Genomic DNA, 12,879 nt, shown 5'->3' with positions numbered 1-12,879 from the left:
GATTTTGATCTCAACCTCATCCTTTGTAAATCAATCTGATACCTGTGGTTTAGATTCGATAGTTTAGAAACTACCTGGGGAACAGACTTATTGATATATTTAGGTAAGTGGAAAAACATGATTATTCTCATGTTCTGAATGTTCTGTGACTGAGATTAATGTTGGAAACTAAGTCTTTGACTTTTATTTTTAATCAATTTTGTAAAAGTTTATTTTACTTGTAATGAAATGTTTTAAGAGTACTCTTGATGAATGTAATCAAGTGCACACACCCTTAAAAGCCCTACCACAATCAAGATATACTTTCATCACCCTTAAAGTTCTCTCATGTCTTTTATAATTAATTGCCCTCACCTCTGGCTCAAGGTCAACACTGATCTGCTTTCTAAGAGTATAGATTAGTATAGCTGTTCTATATTTTCCAACCATTGGAATCATACAGTAGGACTCTTTTGTGTTGATTTATTTCATTCAGTATGTTTTTGAGATTCATCTTCTATTGTTGAAGGTAGTCAGCAGCTTCTTGCTCCTTTTGACTGCTGTCTGCATTCAGTTGTATGTACTAAGTATGATTAGTTTACTGCATCTACTTATTTGTTGAGGTTTCATTGTTTCTAATTTGGGGTTTTATATTTACTTAGATATTTTTGTGGTGCACATATTTTTATTTCTTTCAGGTAAGTACTTAATGGTTGTTAAGTTTATAAGAAATTGCCAAAATATCTTCCAAAGTGCTTGTTCTATTTTACATTTTTTACCAACAAATATTAAGCACTCTGGGTGTTCCATATGCTCACCAATACTTTATGTTGCTTGTTGTTTAATTTTTGTCACTCTAGTTGGTGTGCATTGCTATCTCATTAGGGATTTAATTTGCATTTCATTGAATACTAGTGATGTTAAGCACTATTCATGTCTCATTGGTCATTTCTGTATCTTAAGTGCTTATTTACATTACTATGCTCACTCTCTCTTTTTTTAAGATTTTATTTATTTATTTGACAGAGAGATCACAAGTAGGCAGAGAGGCAGGCTGTGGAGGGGAGGGGAAGCAGGCTCCTTGCTGAGCAGAGAGCCCCACGTGGGACTTGACTCCAGAACCCTCAGATCATGACCTGAGCAGTGGCTTAACCCATTGAACCACACAGGCACCCTCCTATGCTGCTATCTTTAAACTGAATTACTTTTCTTATTATTGAAAGTTCTTTATCTGTTACATACAAATTCTTCATTATATTGCAAATATTTTCTCTCAACCATTTGACTTTATTTTTTTTTTTTAATTATTTTTGGAAGATTAGAAGTTTTTAATTTTGATGAGGCCCAGTTTATCATTTTTTCTTTCATGATTGGTGATTTTGGTGACTCACCAGAAAGCTTTTCACCTAGCCAAAAGATGCAAAGATTTCCTCCTATGTTGCCCTCTGGGAGTTTTATACTCTGCATTGAGCAAGTGTATTGTTGCCATTTTCCAACATTTGCTGACTTTGTGTCTCTGTGTCACATCTTGGTAATTATTGCAATATTCAAAATTTTCATTATTATTACATTTGTTATGGTGATTTGTGGTCAGTGATTACAACTTGCTGAAAGCTCAGGTCATGGTTAAGATTTTTTAGCATTAAAGTGTTTTTAATTAAGGTATGTACACTTTTTTATAGACATAATGCTATTGCACACTTAATAGAGTAGAGTATAATATAATCATAATTTTTATATGCACAGGAAACCAGAAGGTTTATTTGACTCACTTTATTGCAGTATTTATTTTACTGCAGTGGTCTGGAACCAAACCTACAATATCTCTGGGGTATGCCTGTATATGCTTTTAATTTCTTTCTTTTTTTTTTTAACTTTATTATACTGGGTAGAGATTCTAGTAAAATATTGAATATATAGAAATGGTGAGAGTAAAAGTCCTTGACTTGTGCTGATCTTAGATTTGAACATTACCTATTTGAGATAATTGATATTAATAGAATACTACATCCAATAACTGAAGCATTTGTATTATTTTTAATTACACTTGAAAATATCTAGGCCAAAACACCAATCTCAATATATTTCAAAATATTGTAATAACACAGAATATATTTTCTTATCATAATGCAATCAAACAAGAAATAATTTTTTAAAAAACTAGGAAATCAACAAATATTTGATTTTTTTTTTAATTTATTTGACAGACAGAGATCACAAGCACGCAGAGAGGCAGGCAGAGAGAGAGGAAGGAAAGCAGGCTCCTTGCTGAGCAGAGAGCCCAGGACCCTGAGATCATGACCTGAGCCGAAGGCAGAGGGTTAACCCACTGAGCCACCCAGGCGCCCCATATTTGATTATTTTAATAGGTAAGAAAAAAATAACTTGACCAAATTCATACTCACTCATAATAAAAATTTCAGCAAAGTAAAAACAAACCTAAAAAGTCTATTAAGAAATTGAAAACACAGCCTCAGTTTGGAAGAAAATATTTGCAATACATGTATCTGAAAAGGGGCTGATCTCAGAATATAGAGTCCTACCAATCAATAATTAAACTCAAACATCCAATTAAAATAGGAGGGAAAATATCACCAATAAAACCAGACTTTATAAAGATTTCTGAATGCTAAGTCTATGACAAGAGTTTGGCATTGCTAGTCATCAGATAAATGGCTAAAATTGAGGAGAATGACCCTATTAAATACTGATGAGGATGTGGAACAACTGGAACTTTCACACATTGTGGGAGTCTAAACTGATGCAATCTTTTGAATAATTTCTAATATATTTAAATACTCATCTACCCTATAACCCAGTCACTCCACTTTTAAGTGTTTGCTCAAGAGAAAGGCATGCATTAAAGATTTGTGAACTAGAATGTTGGTAACTCCAGGATAGAAACAACCCCAAAATTTAAAAAGGAATAAACCATACTATATCTCTATAATGGAATACTACTCAACAATAATAGGATATAGGTATGACATAATATGATATGATAGTATGATATAGTCATACTATCACTATCACTTTATATTGAGATAAAGAACCGGACTACAGAAAACACATGCTGAGGATTACATACATCTATATATAATGTTGAAGGGCATAGAATACTAATGTATAATGATAGAAATATGAATATTTGTTGCTTGGTTTGCGAAATTGAGTGGAAAGAGGCACAGGAGATTCTGTGGAGTCAGAGGCAAGTTTTTTATCTTGAGCTGATTGATGTTGACACAGGACATTTATTTGTAAATAGTCACTGATATGATCCTTAAGTTTTGTGCACTTTATTGTATGTAATAAAGCTAGTCTTTTTGACGACTTGTATGATTCTAAACAATCTAGCTTCATTTTATCCTTGTATGGTTCATCTCCTAATACTTACCTGCACATTTATTACATCTCATATATACCATCATGTTTTCCTTTGAATGATTTAAGTGTGTTCCAACCTCAGTGTTTTCCTTTATTATTTACTTACACTTTTCTTTTTCTTTTTTAAGATTATCCACTTGGATGACTCTCATGTGTCCTCTAGGTCTTTGCATAAATTCCGACTTCTCAGTGAGGACCCCCATGACAATGACTTTGAAAACAGCAATCTCTCCTTTCCTTTATTTTCCTTTTCTGTTTTATTTTCCTCCAAAGCACTTATCAAATTCTGACCTTTCATAATTTTTCTATATTTGTTTATGAGGCTTCATGAGACCAAGGGAATTTTTGTTTTTCTGTTTATCACTGTTTCTTCAGAGCCTAGAGTAGTGCCTGCCATATATTAGGATTTGATTATTATTGCTTCTGAACGAAATTAATCAGTCTTTCTTCAAATGCCTGGGTAAACATCCATACCTTAAAATGAAGCAATCAAACACCACTACTGTTCTTCATGGCTGTAAACACAGTTGTGGACACAGGGCTTTGTCTTGTTGATGGGCAGTACCCTGCAGCCCTGAGGAGTCAGCCAGCCTCTGCTGGGTTAATGCTATCTTCTCAGAGAGTTTTCTATGTGTTCTATCTCTGGAAAATAAAACTGTTTCTTTTCCTGGAGGATACAAGACTTAGGGCTCTATAGTATGTAATCAGAAGTTGACAAGGATTGAAGAACCTGAGTGGCTCAGTCAGTTAAGAGTCTGAGTCTTGATTTCAACTAAGGTCATGATCCCAGGGTTGTGAGATCCGGTCCCAGTTGGGCTCCATGCTAAGCTGACAAGGATTGTAGGAGATAACTTTTCCATCTCCTTCCTTCAAGCTTACCATCCTTTTTTCCGCTTTCCCTGAAGTACTTGAAGTGTTTGGTTTCTGTGCCTCTTTAGGGTAATGCTGGAGGATACATAAATCGGATCCTAGATAAAACTATCTTCTTATATATTCTTAGATAGAGTGTTTTCCCCAACTTTCTTAATTTAGAAATTTTTCTCTGTTATCTATTTTCTAAAAATTGTTTACACAATACCATCTTCCTCTTATTTGTTGTTGTTAATTATTTTTTTCCCTTTGTCATGATTTCACTGGAATCTAAAATGGAACATAAGATAACCAGGTGTGCTCAATCCATCATCTTAGGTGAAAAGCCATTGTTATATTTTTAATCAGTCAGAAACCAGTCCCAGGGTAATCCTTCACATCTAGGCAGTCTAGCCAATACCTGACATTACTTCCCTTTCCTCTCCAATTATCAGAAGAATGATTTTGTCATATGCTCAAACTAAAGAGTGTATGAGGGAAGTTATTTTGAGTGACTGATCATTGTTTTCCAAAAAATAGACATATTTATTTTAGAACAGTTGAGTCAGAGTACTAAATTCCTCATGTTCTCAGACCAATAGAGTTTGAGTATCATCTCAGTTTGTTTGATAGCAGAGTATCAACCTCTGGTTTCTTACCTGGCCACACTGCAGAGAATCAGCTATTTAGACTTTGGATAAATGTGTAGCTATGGATGACAAGGAGGTATCAGATATATCAAGAATCTGATAAGAAATGTTTTCTAAAATTGTAATTGAATATCCTTATTATTTTTAAAATTGAGAGTTCAGAAACAAATCCATATGTTTGTGATCAAATGATTTTTTTTTAAGATTTTATTTGACAGATCACAAGTAGGCAGAGAGACAGGCAGAGAGAGAGAGGGAAGCAGGCTCCCAAGGAGCAGAGAGCCCAATGTGGGGCTCAATCCCAGGATCCTGAGATCATGACCTGAGCCGAAGACAGAGGTTTAACCTATTGAGCCACCCAGGAGCCCCGAAACCCTCATTTTGACCATATCCTGTTTTTGTTTTTGTTTTTTTAATAAACATGTATATTATTTTAACATACATACTTACACATTAAAAGTTCAGGCTCAAGTGTAACTAGATTTTTGTTTTTTTAACAGAGGGGATGATTTTTATTTACTAGTATGACCACATTGTGTCTTTACAATGCCTCAAAAAATAGAAATACTCATGATGATTTTCTATTTGATAGAATTAGTAGCACATTGTTCCTCTTTGTATTTTTCTATCTTCTTTTATTACTAGTTGTATTATTCTTATAATCCTAAAAAAATAAAAATAAAAATAAAAGTAAAGACCATATCCTATTTTGATAAACCAAATGAAATCTTGTTTTCTTTAGTGGTAAGAACTGAATTATTTTCATTTTGAGCAAATACACAAAAGAAGTGTAAATCAACCCATGAAATATGAGTAGGGAGACTATTTCTCATAACAATTTTTTCAAGTGGGCCATGGACTTGGATAGAAGTTGTTGGGCAAAGGATCAGACTATTCTGACAGGAAATTCATAGCAATAAAGAGACCTCTAACCTTCTCAAATGTTAGCACCTGAGGTATCCCTGTAAGTACAGAGGGGCCATTAAAACTATTTCTTTATAGTAAGTCATATGGGTTGTTCATATATCTGTTGTAGCTAATGTGCTATCTTTGTATAGCACATTATCTCTGTATAGCACATTTATCTTATATTGCTATCCTTGATCTCAAAAGAAGTCAACTTGATTTCAAATCCTGACTCCATTCCTTATTAGCCTATGACCACAGACAGCTTCCATAAACATGTGAATCTTTGGCTATCTGATATGTAAGATCATGGGATATTATTTCAAGGGTAGGTGATAAGATTTTAAGTGACATAAGTCATGTAGAACATTTATTTGTCACAAAATATATGTCTTACAAATTCTAATGATAATATCATCATTATAACTTCAATAGTTCTTCTTATTGTATGGATATAATCATACTCCTATCGTGTTAGGTATCTTGCTTTCAAGGAGAAGAGAAATTACTTATCTATCCCCCAATTTTTCTTCCAGTAGCTAAAGAAAATTCATATTTTGTCTCTTCAAAGGAACACACCATTTTCAAGTACCTTATGACTCTGGGAATGTATCTATTTTTTCTATACATAGTGATTTATTTTCTTTTATTTCTCAACAATCATTAGGAAGCAAAAAATCATATTCATATTTCTAATATGAGTGAATCGATGGGAACAAAGCATTTAGCAAAATAACGTAAAAGGCAACTTAGCAACAGCTCAGCAGGAGAAAGAGATCAATGCCCCAAACCATCCTGTAATATTTTCTGAATGATTGACAAAATATTTCGTTTTAGCCTGCCCTGAGAAATCTTGGCAGTGTGTAAAAATCAGCTATAATATGGCAAATGAGGAAGGAATTGCCAATTGTGTTTGTACTGTGGGCTATTTCCATTCATATACCTACAGTAGCCATCCCGTGAGGGAGTCTTCAGAGCATCTGAGAACAAACATGGACGGACCAACCATCTCCAGGCCATATACCAAACTGTGGAAGTAAAATATTCTTCTTTTTTATAGAATAAAGAAGTGGATTTATTAGGAGAAAGTCACAGTATTCACCAATACTGGATCCCTTTTACAAAAAAGAATCCTCTGAAGGCCCAGTCCCCCATTACTGAATTAAACGTGGGAGCATTCAGAACTAAAACAAAAAACAAGAAACAAAAAACACAATTTGCAACATGTATAAAACAGTGCTAACAGTGTTTTCAGTTTTTCTAAGGGAGACCAGCATTTTGTAACTTTAAAAAGTCATTACAGAAGCACAAAAAGTCTAAAATACCTAAAAAATGAGAAATTCTATTTTTTTTAATTTATAGGCTTTATTTTTTAGCAGTCTTATGTCTTACAGAATTGAGGGGAAATTACTGAGTTTCCAAAGAGTTCCTCACTTCTTCCTACTCCCAGTTTTCCCCCCTTCTTAACATCTTGCATTAGTGTAGTATATTTGTTACAATTACTGAGGCAATATTGATATGTTATTATTAACAAAAGTCGGTAGTTTACACAAGGGTTTGCCGTTTGTGTTATACATTTCATGTACATTCTATACATTTTTGAAAAATGCATAATCATGTGTCTTGATTCACTCATGCTGCTCTACACAGGTTGGCTTACATTCAATGGAAACTTATTTCCCACAGTTTAGTTCTAGAGGCTGAGAAGTCCAAAATCAAGGGGCTAGTACATTTGTGTCTGGTCAAGACCCTCTTCCTGATCCATAGGTGGATGCCTTCTTGCTGTAATCTCACATAGCAGAAGGGGTAAGGAAGCTCTCTGGGACTTTTTATTTATAAGGCACTAATCCCATTCATGACCCTCAGGCCCTAATCATCTCTGAAAGGCCCACCTCCAAATACTATCACATTAGATTAAATTTCAATATGTCAATTTTTGGAGAACACAAACCTTCAGTATAAACCAACACGTATTCACCATTACAGTATCCTATGAAATAGTTTCTCTGCCCTAAAAATCTCCTGTGTTCCACCTGTTTTTCCTCCCCATTGATCTGAACCCCTGGTCTTTTTTACTATACTCCTTCAATACTGTTAGTTATTCTGCATCTTTTATACAGATCAAGTTGTGAGGGACTGACATCTTAGAAATGAGTCGTCCTATCCATGTACATGGAAATCTCTACACTTATTTAGTTCTTTGATTTCTTTCATCAGAGTTTCGTCGTTTTCCTCATCTAGGTCTTGTACATATTTTGTTAGGTTTATACTTCAATATTTAATTTTGGGGTGTTAATGTAAATGGTATTGTGCTTTAAATTTATAATTCTGATTACTCCTTGTATATAAGAAAACAGGTGATTTTTACATATTATTCTTATATCTTGCAACTTTGTTTATCAGCAATTGACTTATTGTTGACTATGATTTCCTTTATAGAAATCTCTCCCTACCTTCCCTGTTTACCTATTATTTACATTTCTATTTTATTACATTAATTAAGACTTTCAGTACAATTTTGAATAAGAGCAGTGAGAGAGGACAATTTTGCTTCGTTTTTCATCTTAGTGAGAAAGCATCTAATTTCTCACTAGTAAGTATGATGTTAGCAGTAGGGTTTTTTTGGTTTTTTTTTTAATGTGTGAATTTTGGTAGATGGTGTCTTTCAAGGAATTGGTCCATTAATCTAGGTTACCAAATCTGTGGACATGGAGTTATTTATAATATTGCTTTATTATATTTTAAATACTCATTTACTATCCTACTCATGTCTTTTTAATAAAAATAATACCAGTCTTGGTTAAAATAGAATTTCTAGCCTCTTCTTTCTCTGAATATATGAAGAAGTTGGCTTTTTAAAAAATTCATGTGTTGTGAGATGCAGAGTCTAGGTCACTGTTGTCATAGGAAGAATGAGTTGGAACAGACAGTCTTTGATATTTGAAGCATACCAGTATTTTATATATTCAAAAATAAAATAAAATAAAGAATATCATAGAAGTAAACTTTAAAAAATTATGTACAAGCAAAACATTATAATATAACTGCACATGAAATTAAGAAATTTCATTATTGAAATGAAACAAAACTTTTTCAAGAAAATGTTGAACACATTTTTGATTGCACACACTATTGATATACAATCTAAAATCAAAATGAACTTCAAAGTCATCTTGAACTTTGCTCAGTAAGTTTTCTTTCTGAGATAGTCAGCTTTTTGGATATTTATTTGCTATTTTTTTTTTTATCAATTTGGGAGTTTTCAGTCATGAGCATTTCAAATATTTCCCCCAGAACTTAATGATCTTATAACTGAAATTTTGTACTCTTGGACCATCAGCTTCTTATTTCCCCTTCCGCTAGCTCTTGGCAATCACCATTCTACTCTCTGGCTCTGAGTTTAACATTTTTAGATTTCACATATAAGTGAGATCATACAGTATTTGTCTTTCTGTGTCTGGCTTATTTCTTTAGCATAACATCCTCCAGGTTCATCCATGTTTTTCCAAGTGTCAGAATTTCTTTCTTTCTTGTGGTTGAATAATATTCCATTTCATAAATAACATATTTTCTTTATCTGTCACTAGACACATCATTTTCTTTTTTTTTTTTATAATTTTTTTTTATTTTTTATAAACATATATTTTTATCCCCAGGGGTACAGGTCTGTGAATCACCAGGTTTACACACTTCACAGCACTCACCAAAACACATACCCTCCCCAATGTCCATAATACCACCCCCTTCTCCCAAACCCCCTCCCCCCAGCAACCCTCAGTTTGTTTTGTGAGATTAAGAGTCACTTATGGTTTTAGACACATCATTTTCATGCCTTAGCAATTGTGAATAGTACTGCAGTGATCATATGAATGCAGATATCTGTTGAAAATATTTTAAAATTTTTAGTTATATTTTTTCAAGAACCTCCATAGTTTTTTCATAATGGCTGTACCAATCTACATACCTGCCAACAGTGTTTAAAAGCTTCCTTTTCTCCAAGTCCTCGCCAACACATATCTATTGTCTTTTTGTTAATAACTATTTGAGCAGGTGTGAGACAAATATCTCATTCTAATTTTGATTTGCATTTTGCTAATGACATCTTTCCTTGATTTCAGATTACATTTTGTCATTTCTTTTATGACTATGAAAGAGATCAGATCTGAGCATCATAAAGATAAATTGCAGAGTTTCTGGATTGTGTTAAAATCTGCTGGGGCACCTGGGTAGCTCAGTGGGTTAAAGCCTCTGCCTTCAGCTCAGGCCCCACATCAGGCTCTCTGCTCAGCAGGGAGCCTGCTTCCCTCTCTGCCTGCCTCTCTGCCTATCTCTGTCTGTGAAATAAATAAAATCTTAAAAAAAAAAAAAGATCTGCTAAAGAGTGATTTTTCTTTAATCCAACTTGCCCATACTCAAATTCCAAACTCTGACTCCCATTCAGTTATCAGCAGGTAAATCATCTTTGTACTTCTTTGATATTCCAACTCCTGCTTGTTACCATGCTCCCCAGGGTCTCTGCCAAAGAATAGTTGAGGTTCTAGTTAATGAATTTGAAGTACTAATTAATTAAGACACTGGTTAATCTATCATGACTGGTTAATCTATCATGACTAAAAATCTCAGAGATTAATTTTTATCAAACCCGTCTCCTTGTATTTTTGCCACAAATCTAACATGCTTTCCTCAGCTTCATTTGCATTTTGGTATGGGTATCTGATGATAGTTAACGATGTATGAATAGGAATGATATGTGCTATTTCCTTCATACCCTATAATAACCTCCCTTTTCTAATCTTCCCATTATTTTCTCAGTTTATAGCTGAGTGCATAGAACAGAGAGCCTAGAGCTGAATATAGCCAGAGGGGTGGAAGTATCCTGAGGAGAGTCCAAGTAGAATGCATTCATCAACCAGGAATACCCACATTGGATTATTATGTGAATAAATATTAAAATCTTACTGAGTTAAACTTTAGAATTATGGGATTAATTTCTTTCAGTCCCTGGCATTACTTTGAAACTAGAATTAATACTCATGTTAATTGAATCTAGAATTAATACAGATATTAATTCTGGATAAAATATATCAAAGTAAGTGAGAAAGTCAACAAAGAGGAAAAATGGAGACGTATAGAGGTTCTTTTAAGGCAGATAAAAAAGACAACAAAGTAGTAGAATAAGGGTTTAATGTATACCTGCTTCTTGTTTTCTTCAAAATATTAGTAACAGTTAGAAATTATTTTAAACATTTTTCTCTATCCAACCTTGTAGTAATCTCCAGGGATTCATAAAGTTATTGTTATGGCATACTAGAAAATACTCTGTTAAGTAAACCAATAAATGGTGAGTTTTACTAAATTCATATTTATTTTATCTCTAATATTTCTTAAACTTAAGCCCTTCTCTTTATATGCACTATCATATTTTTTCCCCTTTTAAATCCCTCAGTACTTCTAACCTCGGATTCTGAATAGAATTTCCACCTGCAGGTTTTTCTCTTCTTCTCTACCACCCACCTGCTTCTAGAGGGTTAGTCCTAAAACTCAACATTCATATAACTACTCTCCTATTTCAACTTCACTGGGCCATCATTGTCTACAACTTCAAGTGGAAGTTTCATGTCTGGGCATGTAAAGGTTCTATTTCTTTCCTATTCCTTCTTACCTCTCTCTGGAAGTTCATGTCTGACATTGTTTGGTCTGGGCATAGGATGCTATTTTCAGATAGTATCTGAACATTTTTACCACTGAATGCATTTCCTTTGTTTCTTTACTTTGCCTTTAAAGTTTCTCTTCATACCTCACTTGTAGTAAAAGGCACACCTGATAAACATGGCCCATAAAGCCTGGAAATGCAAGTTATACTTATAAATAAGGAATCAGAATAAAAATGTCAAGTGTGCCAAAATCGTAAAGCTTGCAAGGGGAAGGGCCCATCATTAATCTAGGTCTTCTGATCATAAGTCTTGTTGTCATTCAAGCATAGAAAAAAACAAGCCATCATATAAAATCTTTGGTTCTTTATAATTGATTTGTGCAACCATTTTTTTACAAATATTTTGTACAAATACTTTTTGTAAATATTTCTAAATTAATCTTAGCCTCAGAGTCCTATAAAATGGAATCACAGGATACCTACATTACAGTTGTTTCAAAGATTAGGTGAAAAAATTATTAATCAAAGTTTTTGTTCTGACTCCAAGAGGCTAGAAGTATAAAATAGCAGAAATTCCTTCCACAAATCTTTATATGTATCAAAAGATTTCAAAACTACTGCTTGAGTTTTGAAGAAAGAAGAATTTAAATATTATTTACTGAGCCCATACCCTATGCCCTGAAGTCAGTTGGTTAAATTTAATTATCACAACAACACTTTGAGAAAACTATCATCATTCCCACTGTTGCCTAAGATGTGATGCAGTGCCCGGGATTTCGCCATCTGCTTGAAGTGCTGTCTAGAACTAAACCCCACAGCTGCCAGACTCCTTAGGGCACTGCCTCAGATGAAGAGAGTTGCCTCATCCAAGGTTGCAAGGCCTTCACTGCTCACATCAAATGACCTCAGTTTGGGATTATCAACAGCCATCTCTCTCTCTCTCCAGCTCCATAAACTACCAAGCATCACACTATGTTCACAACATACTATAGTGTCAGCTGAGATGTCTGTGGATATTATATCACAGCCGAATTCCTCTTTCTGCCCGCTGCTGCTTCCTTTCCTTCTCTTTCACACATACTGGGGCCAAGAACACTCCCTAATGAACCACCTTCACGCTTATAGCTGCTTTGGAGTCCGCTTTGTCACAGCATGACTCAGAGGAGAGAGGAGAAAACATCCTGGTAGCTACAGAAATTTTCACACAGTGTCAAAAACCAAATGTCCTAGTGCTGTGCCTTTCTTGTGCTCTTTGCAGTGCTTTGTGGAAATTCTTGGTCACTATCAAACAGTAACTAACAAATTCTGAGTTGATCATGTGATTCACCAGTCAGGGAATTTTAGCCTGTGTGTATGCTCTGTAATTTTTGGCACATGATCACTTGTGGGCATCATTATTCACTGGTTTAAGATTGGATGCTGTCTTGTAGCCAAACTTAGGTCCCAATCCATCACTGA

Source organism: Mustela lutreola, chromosome 10 (genome assembly GCF_030435805.1).
Source record: "Mustela lutreola isolate mMusLut2 chromosome 10, mMusLut2.pri, whole genome shotgun sequence".
Lineage (NCBI taxonomy): Eukaryota > Metazoa > Chordata > Mammalia > Carnivora > Mustelidae > Mustela > Mustela lutreola.
The sequence above is the reverse complement of the archived record's forward strand: the minus strand, read 5'-3'. Positions refer to the sequence as shown.